The sequence below is a fragment of the Cryptomeria japonica genome, chromosome 1 (assembly GCF_030272615.1).
Source record: "Cryptomeria japonica chromosome 1, Sugi_1.0, whole genome shotgun sequence".
NCBI lineage: Eukaryota > Viridiplantae > Streptophyta > Pinopsida > Cupressales > Cupressaceae > Cryptomeria > Cryptomeria japonica.
The window spans coordinates 127,915,649-127,931,227 of NC_081405.1; the positions used below are offsets into that span (position 1 = coordinate 127,915,649).

The window sequence follows — 15,579 nt, forward strand, 5'->3', positions numbered from 1 at the left end:
GGGGGTGTCCTGAAGGAAAGTATAAAATAAAATATTTGTAGAGTCGTAAAAAACACATAACTAGATTGGAAATATAGTTGAAAGAGAGAAGAATAATGATCAATACCATGGGTTAATGATAATAATATACAATAGTGACTAGTATGTAAATATACATCTTCCACTTACTACTAAATATAAAGTTAATATTAAGAAAAAAGTGAAAGTAGATGAAAGAACAAAAACAACAATCATAGAAGAAGGAAAAAGATTGAGGGAATGTTAGGAAAATGTTAAATTTTGATAAAATTAAAAGGATATGGATATGAAAGAAGAGATAGGAAATAAAAATTAAGAAAATAACGGAAGGTTTAAAATAAAGGTGTGATTAAATAACTAGAGAAAATGAGGAAAAAGTTAAAAATGTGATGAGAGAATCCAAAATAATAATGTTATAATTGAATAATGCTATGGTTACTATACCAAAAAATGTATTTTTATATAATTTATAAAAGTGCAATCATACATTTGTCAAATATAGAGTTGACACTTTTCACCTTCCCATTCATTTGCAATGTAAATCCTCTCTTTATGTTGAAACATGTGGGGGATTTTGGGAGGAGTGGAGCGTACTTTGTATACATAGCCTATTGATTCCCTAACAATGTGGTTTATACATGTGAGAGACTTAATGGGATTTCCTAATATCATAAATGAACTTAGGAAAATGAAAGTGTAGTTTGAGAAGTCATGACATTAGCCTTTGAACCTCAATTTTTTCAAACCTCTTAAAGGGACACTTCTCAAGTGTCACACCTAGGCATAAGTCTAGAGTTATAGGCTAAATATGTACCTAACTAGTAGCTTCCTACCTTAGAATCCTAGAAAGCATAAAAGTACTTAAAAATAAACTTTTTCAACATTTTAAAATCTCTTAGACGATTAAATCTGGGAATTCCAACAAGGATGGGAACTTAACTCCAAAAATTAAAACTTTAGACTTAATGCCATTAAAAAATGGTATAAACATGTACAAAACTATGTTAGATAAATCACATTAAAATGAGACTAAAGTCTTGAAAATGGACTATAGTTAGCATTATAAAATTAATCACAATTAAAGTTCTTTGCAGCTCTCTAATTCTATTAACCATGGAATTTAACGTACACACTTCATTTAGGTCATCGATGTATAATAACATCTCATAGATGAAGTGATAATAAAAGAATATAGAGTAATACATGTGTTCATAAATAAATCTCTATTATTAATTGTAATAGGACATCATAGTAAAGTGTAATTGTTTTAGTATTAATTAATATGATCTTCAATATCACTAAATATCAAAATCACACAATAATACTCCTTCAATTGAAACAAGATACTTTTTTGTTAGCTTAAGTCGAGAAGGGACCTAACTCATTATACATCCATATAAAAAATGATTAGTCATAATATTAAATTAAGATAAATCCCAACAACCAAAGAATCAAACAGTTTATAAACTATTTATATAATAAAAACTAGAAAAGTACAGAAACATCAACCTATAAATTGCTAATGGTAGAGACAACAAAAGGAAAAAACAAAGGAACACTAAGAGATGTAGTCCCATCCATCCAATATCTCCTCTAGCTCCACCTACCATGGGGATAAGGTTTTAGTCTTCTTACCTTTACAAAATCCATCCTCTCCCTTTGTAGGAGCTTTCCTCTTCTTTATCTCAATTTTCTTTCCAACTAATACCACCTCCATGAAATGTTTTTTCATCAAATTTCTGTTAATTCTAACCAAGTTCTCAATACCCCCCTTTAGGCATTTAATCCATCTATTTCTCTTGCATCCAAGGAAATTTTGAGGGGTTTCTAAACTTTCAATCCTAGCATATAGGTCCTCTAATTCCACAGAAAACTCATGCAAATCATGAGACTAATTAGTGCCACCAAGATAGATATGAACTTGTATTACAAAACTTTATCAATTAAATCATCATCACATATAAAATTTACTTACATAGCATGAATTTTATGTTCTTTAGTCATACAAAGGCTTTAAAGCTTAATTAAACTATTCTATAGAAGAAAATATACTCATTAAACATAATAACACATAGAGCCAATACTTTGAATGACTATAAGGGAATTAGTATCATAAGGTGTCTATGAAAACATAAGAAAAATAACATGGAGTGTGATGCGATATGTTGATACAAAAAAATTCTCACACAATCTAATCTAGAAAGAACAACACTAGCAATAAAATTATGGATTGTCAAATCCTAGATCATTAACATCAATGATAAGTCTGTCAAAGAGTGGGCCTCCCAAAGTCATGTATGATTCACACTCAAAAAATAATAAAGGATTTTATTGTCTAACATAATACACATATACTAATGAGAAGGTTGTTGGTTCCTAACAATGACTTATTAACATGGACACATATTCTAGACTCGGTACGCCAATTTATTGTATCACATAGATACTAATTTACTAACAGAGACACATTTACTTGTCAACCTAGGAATATACAACTTGAAATGGGTGAACATTGTGTGTGAACCAAGAAGTTATGAGGTATGCTAAGTTGACTTTGAAGAAACTATCATTAAACTAACAAGAAATATAAAATCTAGTGTTAATCTAATGATATGATCCTATCTTACTACACATGGAACCTATTTCTTCATACAGAAATGAACTGGCTAATAAAAAACATAATTCTATGTTCTAGTTGCTTGCATGAACAAACATAGAATGGAGTTTCCATGGTATAGGGCAATCAACTGATAACTAAGATAGTAAACAACATAAACAAACCTACCTAATAGTGTAGCAGAGATGAAACAATCCCCAAGTGGGCCCCCTTGGATGTGTCTATTTTATGGTAGTGCTCGTTAACCACAAGAAAACATCATATTTGTTGCCTTCCCAACCATGGATGATAAGCTCTTATCATCACCCCCGAGCACAGTACATGTCCTTCATGTTGTTGAATTCATGTCTATTGATGCAATCATGACCTTGCATATATATAAATAAATACCTCCTAATAGACCTCAACTCGGCCATATATTTTTGGTGCCAAGGAAGGGGTCAGACCTATATATTACAAGTTGTACATATGAGTCTCCATTAGTTGCAAGTTGCATTTAACTTAATCACAAGTTACACACAAGTGGTTCACCCAAATAAGGCCTGCCCCAAATTAGACTCATATAACTAAGATATCCAAATGCCAAAGCCGATATGCCACTTGGCATTTTGTGCACTAGGTCGGCCCTAGAAGGGATCCAACCTAGCTACACAACATTGCTCCCTCTTAGCTAGGGAGGATTCCTTCCGAATAAAAAAGTCTCATAGTGACTACCACCATGGCTACTCCCGTGAATAATACGTTCACCATAGCTACTCCCAGAGGGTGAACAAGAACATCATGAAATTTCTTCCATGATTCCCACCATACCTACTTGCAAACGGTGGGCTCACCATGCCTACTCACAGAGGGTGGAAGAGGGTTTTCACCTCAACACTCTCATAGAGAAGGATGCATTACCAGGTCATGCCTACTCGTAGAGGGTGGCTCCACCATGCCTACGTGCAGAGGGTGGAACAAGGGCTCTAGCCTCAGACTTCTCCCAGAGAAGAATGCATCTCCACCATGCCTACTCGCACAGTGTGGATCCACCATACCTACTTTCAGAGGGTGGAATGAGTGCTTTCACCTCAAACTTCTCCTCATAGAGAAAATTGAATTAACCAAATATTCATGAAGATGTAGCTCCCTTCGAAGCTGAAATGTTAGGCTCCCTATGAAACTAAAAAAAAAACATGCTCCCTTTGAAGCAGATATCAACCTTCTGACCTCTTTGTCCAATGTTACTTCTGATGATATGACAGACTCCCTCTAAATGCTGATTCTTCCTCTACAAAGAAATGCAATAAATATTCCTTCTTTGAATGCAATCTCTAATTCATCCTAGGATTTCTTGGTGGGCAAGAAATCGGGACAAAGATCAGCAACAATGCTCTTACTCTCAAGATCCCAAATCTTTAACGTACTATTGCATGGTGGCACAAAGCCAATACATGTTAGGGCTGAAGCAAAGAGTGTAGATGATTTCCCCTATATCGAGTGAATAAAGCCTCTTGCCCTCAACAAGGTCCTAGAGAACAGTAACCCCATCCTTCCCACCGTTGGCATAGAGTGAGCTGTCAAGCAAGACGACAATAGTGTTCACATAGCCAGCATGGCCTACAAGTGTGTTCTTGAGTTTGCAGTTGGTGAGCTTCCAGACCTTGATGGTGTGGTCCTCGGATCCCGATACAATGGTGGGGTCTATAGAAGAGGGGCTGAAGTGGACGCAACTAATCTAGTTAGAGTGTCCATTAGCATCGACCAGGATGGTGTACTTGCACTCCCCCAAAGTGTTCCACAACTTGATTGTGCAGTCACATGAAGTGGACACAATTTTATGATTGTCAATGGAGAAGGCCACACTAAGGACATCCTTGGAGTGCCTCATGAAGCTTCGGGTGGTGAGGCTAGAGCCTCAACTCACTGTCCCACAACCCCGATAGAGTGAATTGCCCATCTAATGAGATCACCACCTCCTGTGCGAAGTGAGAGTGGCCCATGAGGTGATGCCTCGACATGCCATAGGTTGTCTCTTTTGGTCAGCTACCACAATAGGATGGATTTTGTTGTTCACTACCCTTCAAGTGATTAATGTTGATCTTCTAATGATGATTGCTACCTCTTGAAACTAGTTCATAGTCCTTCAAATGATGTTCACTAACTTCAAGAAGAATTCATTGATTAGAGAAGTAATTTTCTTGAGTGTATTGAACTCCCTCAAAAACATGGGATCTACCTTCAAGCAGTTAGGCTCTATAGAAGGAACCCACTCTGATACCATGTTGATTTTATGGTAGTGCTCGTTAACCACATGCAAACATCATATTTGTTGCCTTCCAAACCATAGACGATAATCTCTTATCATCACCCCCGAGCACACTACATGTCCTTCATGTTGTTGAATTCATGTCTATTGATGCAATCATGACCTTGCACATATATGAATCAATACCTCCTAATAGACCTCAAGTCGGCCATATGTTTTGGGTGCAAATGAAGGGGTCAAACCTGTATATTACATGTTACATATGAGTCTCCCTTAGTTTCTAGTTACATTTAACTTAATCACAAGTTACACACAAGTGGTTCGCTCAAATAGGGCCTGCCCCAAATTAGACTCATACAACTGAGATATCCAAATTCTGAGGCCGACAGGCCACTTGGCATTTTGTGCACTAGGTCGGCCCTAGAAGGGATCCTACCTAGCTACACAACAACAAGATGATCTTCTAGGAACTAACCAATCCTAAGAACTACAATAAGATCATTGACATATGGATTTTGATAATAACACTAATAACAAAAGTAGAATATTGTTTTTATTCAAAGCTATAAAAACAAAGCATACTAAGTTCAGAAAGATAAGATACATATCATATTCAATCATTCTTCCTATATAAACCTAATCGATGGATTTATAAGAAACACTTATAACCAACTCATTACTCAACTAATTCACTCCCAACAAGATAGGAGGACAACTTTTATTTGAGAATAAACACACATAAAGATGAGTCATCTTAAGACTTAATCTTTCCCACAAATCTAGGACAATACTTTCATCTAGATCTCCTCAGCTACCCAACACATGTTCAAAGAAAACAACTACCTCGATCTGAACTAGGAGTCTCCATTATGGCATTGGTTACTGGCTTTGACAATTTCAACAAATCTCTATCCAAGTGTGACCTCTACTCTATAAAACAACAACAAATGTCTTCTTGTTGACTTAGTCCCCCTTTATTAACTGCATACGCCAATGTTAAAGTACACAATACACACATGCATAATATTACCTTAAACAACATCCAATAACATCATTTATACATAATTAATATAGATTTCTCATAACTTTTATAAGGTTATCTAGTTAATAGCGAAAGCTCATAAGTTAGGATCAAAAGACTTATATCTAACATAACCATAATGTCCAAACCATGAAATAATAATCATAATTAAAATTAAGAGTTCATATAAAATGACCAAAAATAAGGCTCATCAAAGGTGTTTTTCCAAAGCCATACCTAAGTGAAGGCCTTACATCCCCTCCCATTGGAGTATACATCCTCTTGGAATCCTCTAAGGCCTGGGAAATTCAAGCTTTTAAACTAAATAGAACTATTATATGAAACAAATATCAACAATACCACTTTATCTTAATAAATATTAGTACAACTAAAGATAATATGATCATACAATAAATACTCTTCATGCATTCTTATTATAAAATAAGGGTTCATGGTAAATCAAAATGTTTTAATAGTTCTCACAAAGGTTTAACGATGATATCCCAAATAGCTTCATTTGACATTATTGATTAAGATCTTTTGAACAAGGTATTCAGCATTCATAACTTTGATTATTAAGGTGCTAGTTATTTCCTTGTATTAATTTTGTTTGTTTTAAATACTAATGAAATATTTTGTATTTTATTTTATTTTCATACATTATTTATTTTATTGAAAATCTTAGTGCTTAAGTTTTATTTCTTTATATAGATTCTCTAATGTATCATTTGCTTGATCCTTTTGTTTTATTATTTAGTCCACATCTATTTTAGTATTAGTATAGGTTACAGTATCTTATTTATTTTTTGGTCGCTTTTTTTATTTTGTGGTTATTGAGTCCACTTTATTCTTTTCTCTTATTTTAATTTTTTTTACTATTGTTTAACCTTATTCCTTGTATATCTCTCCTTCTAGCTATGCAACACTTTCCCACCTCCTTGAACCAACAAGTTATAGTCTCCATAGATCTACAACAATCCATCTTTCTACTTCTTGAACTTTCTATCATCTTGATGATTGATCATAGAATATCATATCAATATTGATACAAAAAATTAAACACAATCAAAACCAAAAAAAACAACAATAATACCAATACAATCAATATATATATAAAATGAAGTACTTTAACCTATTTTTGTCATATCTAAAAGCATATTTATTTTAGCGAACCCTTAATCTTTAAATGCAATTATTGTTTGTTTTATTTGTTTACCCTAAACTATTTATGATAATGGTTCCGTATTTTCTTTTTCATGTTGCGTAACTGGACATGTCCTCCGTCATATATATGTTTGGCAATTCAAGTCCCTTGCCGTTGTAGTATTGTGACAATACTTGAGCAATGATGAAAACTGAGGAGAACTGGTACAAAACTGTTTCCAAACATTGCAATATTCTGCTCTGTTGATTTGGACACTGAATTATTGGAGCAGAAATCAGAGTGATTGTGACACTCATTCAAACAACAGAACCCTAGGCCCACGCTTTCTGAGCAGTCAGTTCCAGCAAACATAAGAGGTTAACTTTTCGTCTCGTCGTTTGGTCGCTTTGGAAAAGACAGCCTTATTGCAGCGAACGAAATCACCATAGGAGCGATGTACACTCGTATCTCTGCTGCATTACCACACATTACCTTACAGATCAAGGATTGTCAACTAATATTGACAACAAAATTTCTCTTTGGAGTTATGTAATTTGTACTACTAATAGCATCACAGTCATATATGAACACCTACTCATTTGGCTTCTACTTCATAAACTGATTTAACGTTGACGAGCTTCTAACACTTCTACCTGAGGTTGCACATGGAGGGAATCCTTACTGCTGGAAGAGATGCGGACAACAAGAGGAAAACATTAACAAGCAAAACCCCGTGCATAACCCATTGCCACAGTATTTTATGATCAGACGCTTGTCAGTACTCATGTGACACCACTTTGTAATTTTATAGTACTCTTCTCTGCTGCTAGGAAATCAAAAGTCTCCTGTTTTTGATGCTAAGGAGAGGGTAACTAAGTTGGTTATCCTTCGGTCAATTTTACCTTGCGCTTAGCGCATGAGGCACGTTGTTATCACTCAAAATGTCGAGATCTTTACAGTATATTGTAAGGAAAAATACAAGTGTAGAAAATTGTAGAAAAGAACAAAGTTCCATAACATTCAGATTTACGTGGTAAAATCTGGTAAAAATGTATCAGTTAAAAAACTACGGAAAAATATTTTTCGTATTGATTCTGAGAAATTACAGAGTTAGAACAATCTCAAGACTATACATGATGCAGGAGCATCCCCAGTTCACAGCAATCTTGCATCAACCAATAACATTTTCCTTTCTGTGTGTCTCGGTTTTGACTCACCAGATCATGTGGAGTTGGATTCTACTTGAAGACTTGATCATCTTTCTTGCTTTCAGATCGCATCTCATTTAAATCACTTTCCGACAAGATATCTCTATTGGTTTCCATGACAGTTTCTTGTTACCAGTTGTCTGAGACCTATTCTTGTGATCTACTGGAACCCATTCCCAAGCTTGTGGAGCCTTGGGTATCTATTTTGTGGTTCCTTAGTGTGTGGCCGACCTTTTCCCACGATATGCATTTCATTCTTTGGATTTTTCGGAGGAATCTCTTGGTGGAGGCCGACCTTGTTTATTTTGCATATTAGGTCTTGTTCTTTGGGTTTTGATCCCTTTTAGGCCGACTAGATCCTTTGGATCGATATATATATTTGTAATCATGCTTTAGAATGGAAATCAATTAGAATTAATCAGAGTATTAGATAGATAGACTGTGCCTAGAAGATAGATCTTTCTATTCAAGGTCCCGGTTGTGACCTATTCTACCAAGCTTATTGCTAGTATGTTGTAACCCGATTGTTACTGGTTGGGTGTAATCAAATTTCATGCAATAAATCAATCTATTTTGCATTGCCTCCATCATATCTATGTATTTTTGTTGTGTTTACTCTTGCTGACCAGTTCAGATTGATCTCTTTGAGGTCCCTTCTCACCGGTGACTACTTCAAGTGGTATCAGAGCGAAGTTTCATTTTGGAGGTTGCGAGTCCTCAATTTTTGTTGTAGGGTGGCAGATTTCAGATCCGACCTGCAATTGCAGAGAACTAGCGTGAAATGATAGCACGAAGAGGAACTATGAATGGTGGAATGCATGGGAATGTAGACCCTGCTGTGACGGAGATGTTGCGAGGAATAGCAGCTCAGTTAGAAGTCATGGAGACATCCTAGAGAAGAGGCCGACATATTGAAGATGTAAGTGAAGATGAAGGAGAAGAAGCCCTGGTAGAACAAGTAAACCTACTGGCATTTGATCCAGATGAAGAAAGGTTTTTAAGGGTTTTGAGTAGGGTGAACACTAAACCTCATTTTACCCCACCGGAATATGATGGGAATATAGATTCAGATGAATTGATGGATTGGATCTTGGAGATAGAGAAGTATTTTGATTTTGAAAACACTGCAAAAGAAAGGAAGGTGAAATATGCCTATACCCGGTTGAAAGGTCACACATCTCTTTGGTGGGAGCATTTGCAAGTTGATAGACAAAGAAGAGGTAAAGAAAATATTAAGATATGGGATTAGATAATTGCTAAGTTGAAATCAAAGTTTGTGCTGACGAATTATCAAGTGGATTTATTTTGAAAGTTGCAGAATCTGAGGCATAAGGAATCTAGTGTGAAGGAGTACACTAAAGCATTTTACAAGTTCAACATCAGATCCAAACATGTTGATGATGAATTTGAACAAATTACAAGATATTTGAATGGATTGCGAATGTCTATACAAGATGAACTCAGTATGATCAAATTGCAGAGTGTTGAAGAGGCTTACCAGTATGCACTAAAGGCTATACAGAAATTAAACAAAAGACATGAGTAGAGACAAAGAGTAGAGGTGGAAGGTTTACTAGAGGAAGATTTTAAGGAGGAAGATGGTATGCCAAAGGAAGAGGAACCAATACATATTAGAAAAAAGAAAAGGAAGTGAGCAAAGAAGGTAATTCATACTAGAAGGATGATAGAAATTTCTACCGGAGGAGACAACCAAATGGTTACCGAAATGAGAACTTTAAAAGACAAGACAAGAGGACATTTAGAGGAACTTGCTTTATGTGTGGAGGAGAAGGACACCATGCATTCGAATGTAAGAAGAAAAAGGCTGCCGAAAGAGAAACAATGGTGGAAGAAAACCCCACCGGATCAGACAATAAACCAAAAGATGGAAAACTATTGATGATGAGGAGAGCTTTGTGTCATACCGGAGGAGATGTAGAGCAAAGAATCAGTTCAAAACTAGATGTAAGGTATCCAATAAGTGTTGTAAAGTTTTTAATGATAGTGGTAGTTCAGATAAACTTGTTTAAGAAGAGATGGTGAATAAGTTGAAAATGGAGAGATTGAAACACCCTAAGCCTTATCAGATAGTATGGATTCAGGATGAACATAAGTTGTTAGTAAGTGAACAGTGTTTGGTGAAATTAAAAATTGGGAATTATCATGATGAAGTTTTGTGTGATATTATGCCTATGGATATTTGTCATCTTTTGTTGGGTAGACTTTGGCAGTTTGATAGACATACAATACATGATGGAAGAAAGAATACATACACTATTGTGGCCAATGGGATGAAGCAAACCTTGTTACCTTTGGGGGAACCTTTGAAGAATGAAGTCTATACAAATGCCAGAATCTATTTAGTAGATGGAAGGAAATTCATGGATGGACTGAGACATGAGAATGTGTGTTTTTCCCTAATTCCTAAGAAGAGTGAGAGATTGGAACCAAAAGAAGAGCACCGAGAAAAGATAAGATATTTACTAATAGAATATGAGGACATCATTTCAGATAATGTACCTGATGGATTTCCACATGTTAGAAGTATTTGTCATTGCATGGACTTGGTTCCCAAAGCCAGTTTGCTTAACAAAGTTGTCCACTGGTTGACACCGACAGGGAATGAAGAACTGAATAGACAAGTGTAGGAGTTGTTAAAGAAAAGTTTGATTAGGGAGAGTCTGAGACCTTGTGTAGTACCAACTATACTAGCACCTAAGAAGAATGGAGAGTGGAGAATGTGTATCGATTCAAGAGCAATAAACAAGATCACACTGAAATATTGATTTCCTTTGCCTAGGATGGATGACATAAAGGACTATTTGAGTAGAGCAAAATAGTTTACAAAGATAGATTTGAAAAGTGGATATCATTGGATCAGGATCAAAGAAGGTGATGAGTGAAAGACAACATTTAAGACCAACAAAGGACTATATGAATGGTTGGTGATGCCTTTTGGATTGACTAATTCACCAAGTACTTTCACGAGGTTGATGAATGAGGAATTGAAGAAATTCTTGGGTAAATTTGTTACTGTGTATTTGGATGACATTCTGATTTTTGGTAAAATAAAAGAGGAGCATTTGTTGCAATTAAGACAAGTTTTGTAGGGGTTGAGAGAAGAAAAGTTGTTGATCAATATCAAGAAGTGTACTTTCATGAAGGATGAGTTAGTCTATTTAGGATTTGTGATATCCGAGGATGGTTTGAAGATGGACCCTAAGAAAGTGAAAGACATTGTTGAGTGGCCTACACCGGAAAGCATTTGGGAGGTAAGATCATTTCATGGATTGGCTAGTTTTAAACAAAAGTTTATAAAAAATTTCAATTCAATTTGTAACCCTATGACTGAGACCATGAGACGAGATTAGAAGGAATTCAAGTGGATCACTGGAGCAAAAAATAGTTTTGAATTGTTGAAGTGGAAAGTGACTGAGCAACCTGTGTTATCTTTATCGGATTTCAATAAGGTATTTGAAGTGGATTGTGATGCAAGTGGAACAACAATAGGAGCAATTTTGAGTCAAGAAGGGAGAGCAATAGTCTATTTTAGTGAGAAATTTAATGATGCCCGAAAGAGATATTCAATATGGGTCAGTGCAAGAAGATGAGTCCACTTTTTGGCCAAAAAGTGGAAGTGTTTTCCCTGATTTTCAAATTTTGTCTCATTTGAGATTAAATTTTGAAACACTTAGAGATTGAATCTTGGAAAAATTCAGTAATATAAAAGATAGCCCTCTGAGTGTACTTTCCAAATATGTAATTTATTTTAATACCCACATAATAAAAAATAACTTTTTGAATGGAGTTCTGAAAACTATGTTTTAAAAATGCCTGTTTCAGGACCATACCATGCATGTGTACGACCCACACTTTTTGACACGATTAAAATTATTTTCTCAAACCGTTTTGGGAAATGGTTTGCAACACACTGAAGATTGATGAGCATATTTTTCTGTATTTTTTTTTTCTAATATTTTATTTTTAATTAATTTTTTAATGGCCGTAATTATCTTTTTAAAAATTTGACGTGTACGACCCACATAATTTGATGTAAACTTAACATTTTTTGATTTTTTTTTTTTTAAATACAAAATAATTTTGTGTAGATTGATGACATATAATTTTTTTTCCAAAATTCTTTAAAATAAAAAAGTTATTAAATTAACAAAATTAGTTAATATTTCAAATTTATGGACCTGATTTAGTATAAATTAAATGAAAAATTGTTAAAATAATCAATTTTTAAATAAATTTATATATTTAGAATCTAGATAGTATAATCTTAAATGGGTTTTAATTTCGTATAACAATTTTCTGATTAGAGGCACGTAAACTATTTCTGAAGTTCATATTTGTGCTTTCATTCATGTAGATTTGAATTTGCAGGTCCATGTCTCAGGTGTGGCCATCCCAGGCCTATCTCAGGCCTAATCTCGAGCCAAGTGGCAGGTTGTGGAATCAACTTCCACAAAACGGGCCCCCATTTTCAAACAAGGGCGGCTTGTGGAAAAAAAAGGAAAAATGCCATTTAGAAATGGGGGCCCGTTTTTTAAAAATGAGCCCCCATTTTAAAAAATGGGCCCTCGTTTTGTTTAAAAGCGGGCCCCCATTTTAGAACAAAATGGGGGCCCATTTTTTTTTGCTTCAAACCCCCATTACCTTTCAGCTTGGGAGCCCGAACCATAAACAGGCCCTCATTTTTTGAACACAGGCCCCCGTTTATAAGAGCGCATTTTCCAACGCACAGACTTCCGCGAATTTGTGACTCAATACCTTGCACTTGCCCATATATGATAAGGAATTTTATGCCATAGTTCAAGCCTTGAAGAAATGGAGACACTACTTGTTGCCTAAAGATTTTGTGTTGTATATAGATCATCAAGCTTTGCAGTATTTGAATAGTCAGAGTAAGTTGAATAAGAGACATATGAGATGGGTATAATTCTTGCAGAGTTACACCTTTGTGTTGAAGCATAAAACTAGGAAATCTAACAAAGTTTTTGATGCATTAAGCTGGAGAAGAAATTTTTTGACATAGATGAGAGTGATAGTATTAGGTTTTGAAGATTTGAAGACCTTGTATGATGAAGACCCGAATTTTGCAGAACCTTGGAAAGCATGTAGAGAACCAGTTATGGTTGATAGGAGAAAATGGATGGATTATTTCATTCAGGATGGGATGTTATTCAGGAGAGTTGAGTTGTGCATACCTAAGAGTTCCATGAGAGAGAACCTAATAAAAGAGAAATACAGTGGAGGACTAGCTGGACATTTTGGTATTGACAAAACAGTTGCATTGGTGAGTGAGCAGTAGTTTTGGCCCCATATTCATAAGGATGTTAAGAGATATGTGCAAAGTTGTAGATTTTGTCAAGTTGCAAAGGGTAGTAGACAAAATGTGGGATTGTATAAACCTTTGACAGTACCGGTAAGACCTTGGGAGAATATAAGCATGGATTTTTTACTTGGATTGCCTAAGACATTGAGAGAGAATGACTCTATATTAGTGGTAGTGGATAGATTTTTGAAGATGACTCATTTCATACCTTGTTAGAAGACATCAAATGTATTACATGTAGCAGACCTATTTTTCAAGGAAGTGGTGAGATTGCATGGATTACCTAAGAGCATAGTTTCAGACAGAGACACTAAGTTTGTTGGCTATTTTTGGAGAACACTTTAGAAGAAGATGAAGAGAGATTTGAAGTTCAGTTATACTTTTCATCCACAAACTGATGGACATGCAAAAGTTGTTAAGCAGAGTTTGGGAAACCTATTGAGATGTTTAGTGGGAGATAAAACCGGAAGTTGGGATTTGATCCTTGCGCAAACATAGTTTGCCTACAATAATTCAGTGAATAGGAGTATCAAAAAAACACCTTTTGAGATTATTATCGGAGTGCATCATAGAGGAATATTAGAATGATATATATTAGCAGTGAAGACCGGAAGAGTTTAGAAGCAAAAGATTTTGTAGATCACATGGCAACATTGCATATTTAGATTAAAATACATTTGGAAGACATGAACAACAAATATAAGGAGAAGATAGATGAGAAGAGGAGACAAGGAATTTGAAGTTGGTGATGAAGTGATGATATATCTGAGAAAAGAGAGATTCCTAGTTGGAACTTATAATAATTTTAGATGAAGAAATTTGTACCTAGTAATATTTTGAGGAAGTTCAATTACGAATATGCATATGAAGTGGAGCTAGCGGATAATCTAAGTATTTCACCTATATTCAACATTGCATATCTTTATGAGTACCATGAACCAAAATTCAGTGAGGACAGTGTTGCAGACCTTGAGAAACAATTGCCCTAGAAGGAACTAGAGATTGAAGAGATTTTGGACAATAGGATTGGGCATAGTACCCAAAACAGTTAGTATAAGGAATGTCTTGTGAAGTAGAAGGACAGACCAGTTGAAGATTCATCTTGGATTTCTCAAGCAAAGGTAGAATTCCTTGGTTTCCCTCTGACCCTAGTAAAGTGAGAGGCTCACTTTTTTATTAACCATAGATGTTTGATGCGGGATCATCCCCGATTCAAAGCAGTCTTGCATCAACCAAAAACATTTTTTTTTTTTTTTTTTTTTTTAATTTTTTAATTTTTTTTTTCTGTTTGCAGTTTTAGTTTTCCTTTCTATGTGTCCTAGTTTTCGCTCACTAGATCCTATGGAGTTGGATTCTACTTGAAGACTTGATCATCTTTCTTTCTTTCAGACCGTATCTCATTTGGATCACTTTCTAGCAAGATATCGCTACCGATTTCCATGACAGTTTCTTGTTACCAATTGTTCCTTTGTTACCGGTTGCTTGAGGCCTATTCTGGTGATCTATCAAAATCTATTATAAATCTTGCAGAGCCTTGGGTGTTTATTTCAATGTTCCTTGGTATGTCGCTGACCTTTTCCTGTGATCTACGTTTCATCCTTTAGATTTTTCGGAGGAATTTCTTGGTGGAGGCTGATCTTGTTTATTTTGTGCATTAGGTCTTGTTCTTTGGGTTTTGATCTCTTTTGGACCGACATGATCCTTTGGATCGATATATATATTTGTAATCATGCTTTAGAATAGAAATCAATTACAATCAATCAAAGTAGATTAGATAGATAGACTGTGCCTAGAAGATAGATCTTTCGATTCAAGGTCCCGGTTGTGACCTATTCTACCAGGCCTGTTGTCAGTATGTTGTAACCCGGTTGCTACTGGTTGGGTGTAATCAAATTTCATGCAATAAATCAATCTTCTCTACATTTCCTCCATCATATCTATGTGTTTCTGTTATGTTTACTATTCCTGACAGGTCTGGATTG

General features: G+C 35.2%; 1 pseudogene; it reads right to left on the reverse strand.

Moving 5' to 3' along the window:
• Positions 1-3,958: 3,958 nt before the first annotated feature.
• The window catches only part of LOC131856715 (small ribosomal subunit protein RACK1-like), a 50,346-nt pseudogene continuing 38,725 nt past the window's right edge, over positions 3,959-15,579 (reverse strand).